Source organism: Magnolia sinica, chromosome 18 (assembly GCF_029962835.1).
Source record: "Magnolia sinica isolate HGM2019 chromosome 18, MsV1, whole genome shotgun sequence".
Classification (NCBI taxonomy): Eukaryota; Viridiplantae; Streptophyta; class Magnoliopsida; order Magnoliales; family Magnoliaceae; genus Magnolia; species Magnolia sinica.
This window is the reverse complement of record NC_080590.1, coordinates 61288288-61295930: the sequence shown is the minus strand read 5'-3', so window position 1 is coordinate 61295930 and position 7643 is coordinate 61288288. Positions and strand designations below refer to the sequence as shown.

General features: G+C 41.4%; 1 non-coding gene across 1 annotated transcript; it reads left to right on the top strand.

Moving 5' to 3' along the window:
* The first annotated feature begins 4243 nt into the window (after positions 1-4243).
* LOC131234210 (small nucleolar RNA R71) lies at positions 4244-4350 on the top strand. The gene has a single exon (XR_009165617.1). It is a non-coding gene; the product is annotated as a small nucleolar RNA R71 (small nucleolar RNA).
* Positions 4351-7643: the final 3293 nt, after the last annotated feature.

Genomic DNA, 7643 nt, shown 5'->3' with positions numbered 1-7643 from the left:
CGGACTGCGTAAATTTGATGCGGTTTCCAGACTTTTCCAACTCGATGCAAAAGTTGGAGTTCCCCAACTATAAATAGGAGTTCTTAGGATGCTCCAAAGCATCTTCTAGGGTTTAAGGAGTGGAGCAAAAGGGTGGAGAGCCGCCGCCAGGAGTTTTTTTCTTTTTCCTTTATTTTTATGCTTTCCTTAAGAGACTTTTGTTTAATCAAGTTTTTGGTTGACTAAACCTCTTAGCTAGGGCTAAGAGGTGAAGCTTGTAGCATGATTGGGATGTTTACTTTTCTTTTATTCATGTTTATTTTGAATTTTATTGATTTCTAGTTGATTTTAAGAAAGATTTTTAGTTTTCTATGGTTTGTTGTGACTCAAATTACAATAGACGCTGCGATAGCTTTGAATATCTTCTCTTCTTATTTGAGATTGTGGTATTGGTAAATCCTGTTATTTTTCATAGTCTCCTGGGCATTGTTGGGTGACGGAATCCCTTCCAAATCTTCACAATTCTCATCTCTTGATACTGATTCAATGAAAGTTCATAAATTTGATCATCTCTTCTTCCAACTGGAAAAGATAGGACTCTGATTCCAGTTGTGTCTCTTAAATCAAGTAAGGTAGCATCTTGATAGCTACAAGTGGATCCTTGACACCCTAGTTCCCACCTTTAAATTCACAAGTTTCAATCTACAATATCACAATTACTTCATTTATTCTAGACTTCTAATTTAGATCTTCTTCTAGCTCTAGTTCTAATTACTTTGAAAAATGTACAACATTAGTCCCTGTAGATTTGGCCTCGGTCTCACCAAGATTATTACTACATTGCAACCCTACACTTGGGGCTGTGAACATTAAATGAGGCTTGACATCCTTTTTAGAAAGAAGGTACTTTAACGCCGCATGATCAGTGTAAATGATGATCTTGGATCTAATCAAGTAGGACCTAAATTTGTCCAAAGCAAACATGACAGCTAAGAGTTCCTTTTCTGTAGTAGAGTAGTTCACTTAAGCTAAATTTAGAGTTCTACTAGCATAATAAATCACATAGGGCTTCTTTTCTTTTCTCTGGCCTAACACCACCCCAATAGCATAGTCAACTGCATCGCATATAATCTCAAAAGGTATGCTCCAATCTGGTGGCTGCATGATAGGTGCAGTAGTCAACATGCCTTTGAGCTTAATAAAGGCTTCTTGGCATTACTCAGTCCACTCATATGGTGCATCCTTTTGAAGTAGATTACATAAATGATGAGAGAGGTAAAGTCCTTTATGAATCGTCTATAGAATCCGGCGTGTCCTACGAAGGATCGCACATCATGTACGCTCTTGGGTGGAAGTAGGTTAGAGACAAGATCAATTTTTGCCTTGTCTACCTCAATTCCCTTGGACGAAATTATGTGTCTAAGCATAATTCCCTTGGGAACATGAATGGCATTTCTCCCAATTAAGAATCAAATTCTTTTCTTCACATCGCTTCAGTACATTTTTAAGATTTTCCAAACACTCACTAAAGGATGGACCAAAAATAGAAAAGTCGTCTATAAAGACCTCTAAATATTGCCCCACCATGTCAGAAATATACTCAACATACATCGTTGAAAGGTGGCGGGGGCATTACACAGTTCGAATGACATCCTTCGGTAAGCAAAGGTGTCATAAGGGCATGTGAACATTGTCTTCTCCTAATCTTCAAGGGCTATCTCTATTTAATTGTAGCCCAAATACCCGTTAAGGAAGTAATAGTAAGAATGACCAGCTAGCCTTTCCAAAATTTGATCAATGAAGGGCAAAGGAAAGTGATCCTTCTTTGTGATGATATTCAATTTTCTATAGTCAGTGCACATTCTCCAACCAGTAGTAACTCTAGTTGGCATGAGTTCATTGTCGCATTAGCTACGATGGTGATTCCAGACTTCTTAGGAACCACCTGAGTTGGACTCACCCATTGATTATCGAATATAGGGATATGATACCCACATCCAATAACTTAAGAACTTCTCCCTTAACCACTTCTTTTATATTTGGATTTAATCGATGTTGTGGTTGTCGGGAGGTTTTTTGTATTATCCTCTAGATGAATGCGATGAATACAAATCAAAGGATCAATTCCCTTGAGATCCGTAATCAACCATCCAAGGGCTCCTTTATGCTCAATGAGAGTAGAAATAATCATACTCTCTTATTCTTTCTCAAGGTGGGGAGAAATCACCACCGAGTATGAATCATCTTGACCTAAGTAGACATATTTGAGATTAGTGGGCAAGGGTTTTAGGTCAAGTTTCGATGCTTTAATGCTAGACAATAGAGGCACTTCATTGGTTTGGGGAAATGTCTTAAATTGTGGCCTCAACTGATTAACTTCAAGTACTGGCGTAACATCAAGCATGACACCCGATCAAGGGTTCAAGTATCCTTACTCTTGCTTGGGTGGTAGACTCTTAGAGTTTCAACACCTAGTTACTCTTGTTCGGGTGGTAGACTCTTAGAGTTTCAACACCCGGTCAAGGGTTCGAGTATCCATAGGTGGTGAAATTCCACTAGCGTGAGTGTGTGGGGTGTGTTTGCGTGTGTGTAAAAGAAAATCATGACACCCATCTCCCTAATCGTGTCATCATCCAAATTTGGAGAGTGGGCCAAGCACATCTCTAGAGGCTCGGAGTAAAGATTCAAGGTTATTCTATCTTCCACGAAAGAGTCGATTGTGTTAATGTCGTGGATATCATCAACATCTTCTGACTGTTTACTCATGTTAAAAAAGATATTGAGCTCCAACATCATATTCCCGAAAGACAAATTCATAATTTCATTCCTACAATTGATAATGGCATTAGATGTAGTAAGGAATGGGCGACCAAGGATGACAGGGATCTGAGTGCTCATATATGCGATGGGCTAAGTATCTAGGATGATAAAATCTAATAGATAGTAGAATTTGTCAACCTAGACCAACACATCTTTGATCATCCCTCTTGTAACACGGACTGAGCGATCAACAAGTTGTAATGTGGTCCGGGTGGATTTTAATTCACATAGACCTAATTGTTCATATACTGAGAAAGGAATCAAGTAAATGCTCTCTCCCAAGTCAAGAAGTGCATGCTCAATCTGGTGATTCCCAATTATACAGGTGATAGTTGGGCTACCAGGATCTTTATATTTTTGTGGCACATTTTGCTTGAGGATGGCACTCACCTTTTTTGTCAGAAAAATTTTCTTTTGAATACTCTGCCATCTCTTGGTTGTACATAAATCTTTCAGAAATTTGACGTAAGAGGAAATTTGTTTCACAATGTCCAGTAGAGGGATGTTGAATTTCACTTGTTTCAGCACCTCTAGAATAAGGTTCCGGTTCTATCTCATGTGGTCTGTCACTAAGTCTATCACCCTTAACTTCTTTCGAGTCCTTGGGCTTTTCATCCCTCATCAGAATAGTTTTCTCAATTGTCTTTCCACTTCTAAGAGTAGTGATAGACTTAGCTTGTTCCACATATTGATTTAAAGAGCTCGAGTCGTTAATTTCACATTGCGGTTTTAGATTGGGGAGGGGTTGGGCTGGAAAAGCGCCTTTCTCCTCAATCGCAAAGTGTGACTCAATCCTTTGTATAGCCTTTGTAAGGTTTTGTAATACTTAGAGTGTACTTTACTGGATGAGCTCTTAAGTTTATGTGGAATTTTGAACTGGTTCCTCTTGAGGTATCCCTTAATTCAAGAATTGGTTAGGGATTCCTTGAGGAGTAGCAGTTTGTCCATTTCTCCAAATAAAGTTTGTATGATTCTTCCAACTAGAATTGTATGTATTTGAGGTGGATCCTTTAAAAGGCCTTTGGTAGTTATTCACGACATTCGATTTCTCATTCAATATCTCTTGAAAAGCAGGAATTGTTGGGTAATTTTCAGTTGTTTGTATGTTGGAAGCACAATTACCATAAACTACTTCCGTAGCCTTACCTTTCTTAAGTTCTATGGCCTCGATTTTCCTTATAAGATTGGCTACTTTAGCATATATATCATCTTCCTCTTTCAAAATATATATTCCAACCCTCTCCTTTGATTAAGTAAGCTTAGAAGTGATGCTAGGTCTTGGGGAGATATCCCATGATCGTGCATTTTCAGCAAGTTTTCAAAGTAATCCCACACATCATCGACATTCTTGTTCATGAATTCCTCATTACACATCATCTCGACCAATTGGCGCATAGGAGATGTCAGTCCATCGTAGAAGAAATTTGTTATGCACCACATTTCAAAGCTATATTGTGGGCATGAACTGACAAGATCCTTGAACCGTTCCCAACATTGGAAGAAGGTCTCATCTTCCTTTTGGGTGAAGTTCATGATTGACTTCCTTATGGTGTTCATCTTATGGTATGGGAAGAATTTCTTTATGAACTCCTTTGTCATGTCGTTCTATACGCCAATGGATCTTGGACGTAGTGTGTCACGCCCCAAGCTCAAAAACCGAGTTTATAAAATTTCTGATTGCCGAATCTAGTGCCGACAGCCTCCGTAGTACTCCATTCTCGGCTCTCAACGCTCATACACCAGATTCGGATCCTAGGATCCTACAAGGAGGATTTTTAACATGAATTTGTCTCATAAGAAACATAATCACAAGTATACCTAGATCACAAGAATAACATCATCATCACATATCCACTAATATAATCATTTGAGTACAATGCTAAAAGGGAAATACAATATAGAAATATCAAAGAAAACTCTAGAAGCTCAACCGTACGCTCCTACCTCGGCTCGTCTGCATCATAATGTCACCTGCACGCATCTATCGCGCATAAGCTTATAGAAAGCTTAGAGGATGGTGTAAGTGTGTGAGCAGTATATGCATGCTCAGAATGTAATATCAGAGTAAATGGAGATACTGATAAGTCCATAAACCATACAATATCAGAGTAAGCAGAAATACTGACAAGTCCATGAGTCATACAATATCAGAGTACGCAATACAAATCAGCTATGCAAATGAGGAGTTCGAGAGAGCCAAATACAGATGCCAAGGGTACAATGCTATATGTAAATCCTGCTGAGTCCGTCTAGGCCATATAAGTGCATAAACATAACAACCCAAAATGTCATAGGCCTGCAGATGTAATGCAATATGCGATGCAAATGAAATGACCAAGCTGGAGTGTTAAGTCGGGATGATAGTACGTAGTATTGCAGGCTACGGGGTCCACTACAAAGGACTTCTATCCAAACCAGTCTCATACCTAAATTTGGATAGTCAAACTCAATGTGGTAAACTCTTAATCTCAGGTTAATCACGTGCCCCAACTGAAATCCTGGTCATTGCAAAGGCACATGTAACAAATAGTTACGCACCACCAACCCGAGTGGATAGTGAATGAATGAATGAATATGCAATGCCTACTTAATAAGTCCACATATCAGTACTGTACATCTCTGGGATCATCACCGGGGTCTATTACACTCTTCGCCAGCTTACCGCCCTTATCTGAGCATACAACTGGGTAAGTGGAAGAGACCTCATTATTCGCCTCCCAATATCAGGCCCGGCTCGTTGATAACAGACTCATTCCTCAAGATGGTCAAATTCAACCTAGATATTTCCCCCTCACTTAGAAAGGTAAGGTCACACCCCCTCCCAACCGACCACGATACAGTGAGAGACGCGACCTACTGGTATATGGCTCTCATGCGCTCATATATATCCACTCGGTCTAGACGTTGGGGCGTCCTCTGGTACCAATAGGGTTTATGAATTTTCACCTAGTGCCATCTATGGTGGTCCGATGCTAGTAACAGATTTTTGGTGTCTCATCTGACCATCCACAATATGCCTGTAGAGGCTACGACCCTGATGTCGATAGGGCATATAGTAATCATAACACACAATGCAAGATGCATGAGTCATACAATCCAGTCATGCATCAATCCTGCGCATACCGTATACTCATGTGAGACAATCTCCACCTATCAGGGAGTCTCATAACAACATGCCTTAGGACATATGCAATGGTCAACCACATCTCATAAAAAACATGTAGATGTTACATATGGGCATGTATCATGATACTATATTGTCACATACTCATAATCAGCATTGGTAATCGGCCTCGACAATCGGAATCGGCTTCGACAATTGGAATTGGCCTCGACAATCGAAATCAGCCTCGACAACCGGCATCAATAATCGAAATCGGTATTCGGCCTAACAAAGGGTCTAAGGGAAGGTCACAATGTGGACATTTAACCATCATCGCCCATTAATGTGGACATTTAAATCGCAATGGGCTGCTCACATAGGCCTAATATACATCAAGTCAGGCCTCATGATATGGGCTGGAAATATATCACAATGGGCCACGTCCCATGGGCCTTGAATACGTCACAATGGGCCGCACCACCTGGGCCTCAATACATCACAATTGGCCACAACCCATGGGCCTCAAATACATCAGGATGGGCCTCAATACATGGGCTTCATATACAACACATCGGGCCTCATTCATAGGCCACGTATACATCACATTAGGCCTCGTTATATGGGCCTCATTTACATCACATCGGGCCTCATCAAATGGGCCATAAATACATCACATTGGGCCTCATCACATGAGCCTCATATATCAAATGGCCTCACATACACTAAGTGGGCCCTGCACCTACAACAGGTGGCCCTGCACCTAACAGATGGGCCACACCAATAGGCAGCCTAGATATAACACATAAATCATAGTGGTTTCCACCGTCTAGACCATTAGACGATGAGAATGAAATACATAATTCATGATGGGGGCCACAACATGGACGGTGGGGATCAACCCATTCATCACGTGTGGGGTCCACACATCTAGCAGTTGGATGGCATGGCTGTACAACACACATATCATGGTGTGCCCCTTCTATATAAAAGGGATGGACGGTGTGTATATAACACATACATCCTACGTGGAGTCCACATCCAAGATCTAGGCGGTCTGGATGATGGCTGGACGGTGTTGATACATCACATATATCATACCAGGGCCCACCGTCCAGGCCCTGCTGGACGGTGTGGATGAAATATATATAGTAAGATGGGTCCACCGTCCTAGCTGATGGTGTGGATAAGGCCCACGTACATCACATTGGTGCCCCACTGTCCAAATCATGTGAATGGTGTCGATATACAAAACATACTCCAAGGTGGGTCCCACCTCCACACGTGTCACACGTGTGGAGTGGGTCCCACGTAAGGACATTGTGAATAAAATACATACATCTTGGAGGTGTCACACGTCTAGGGACTGGATGTGAGGTGTCCCACATCCACTGTCCAGACGATGGATGGTCTGGATGGCGTGGATATAAAACATACCTCATGTGGGTCCCATATAGATGGATAGTCTGAAAATACGTACACCAGGGGGGTGGTCCACACGTGACAGGTGGGTCCACACTTGTGGGACCCACCAGCAAAATGGATGGACGGTCGTGGATAAAACACGTACATCAAGGTGGTTTCCACCAAAGATTTGAATCTGTTCATTGGATGGACGGTGTGGATACACACGTCCATCAAGTGGGTCAACGTTCGATTTTCAGATGGCGTGGATACACACATACATCATGTTGTAGCCCACTGTCCAGCCATTTGGATGGTGGGGATGCAAAACAGGTGGGTG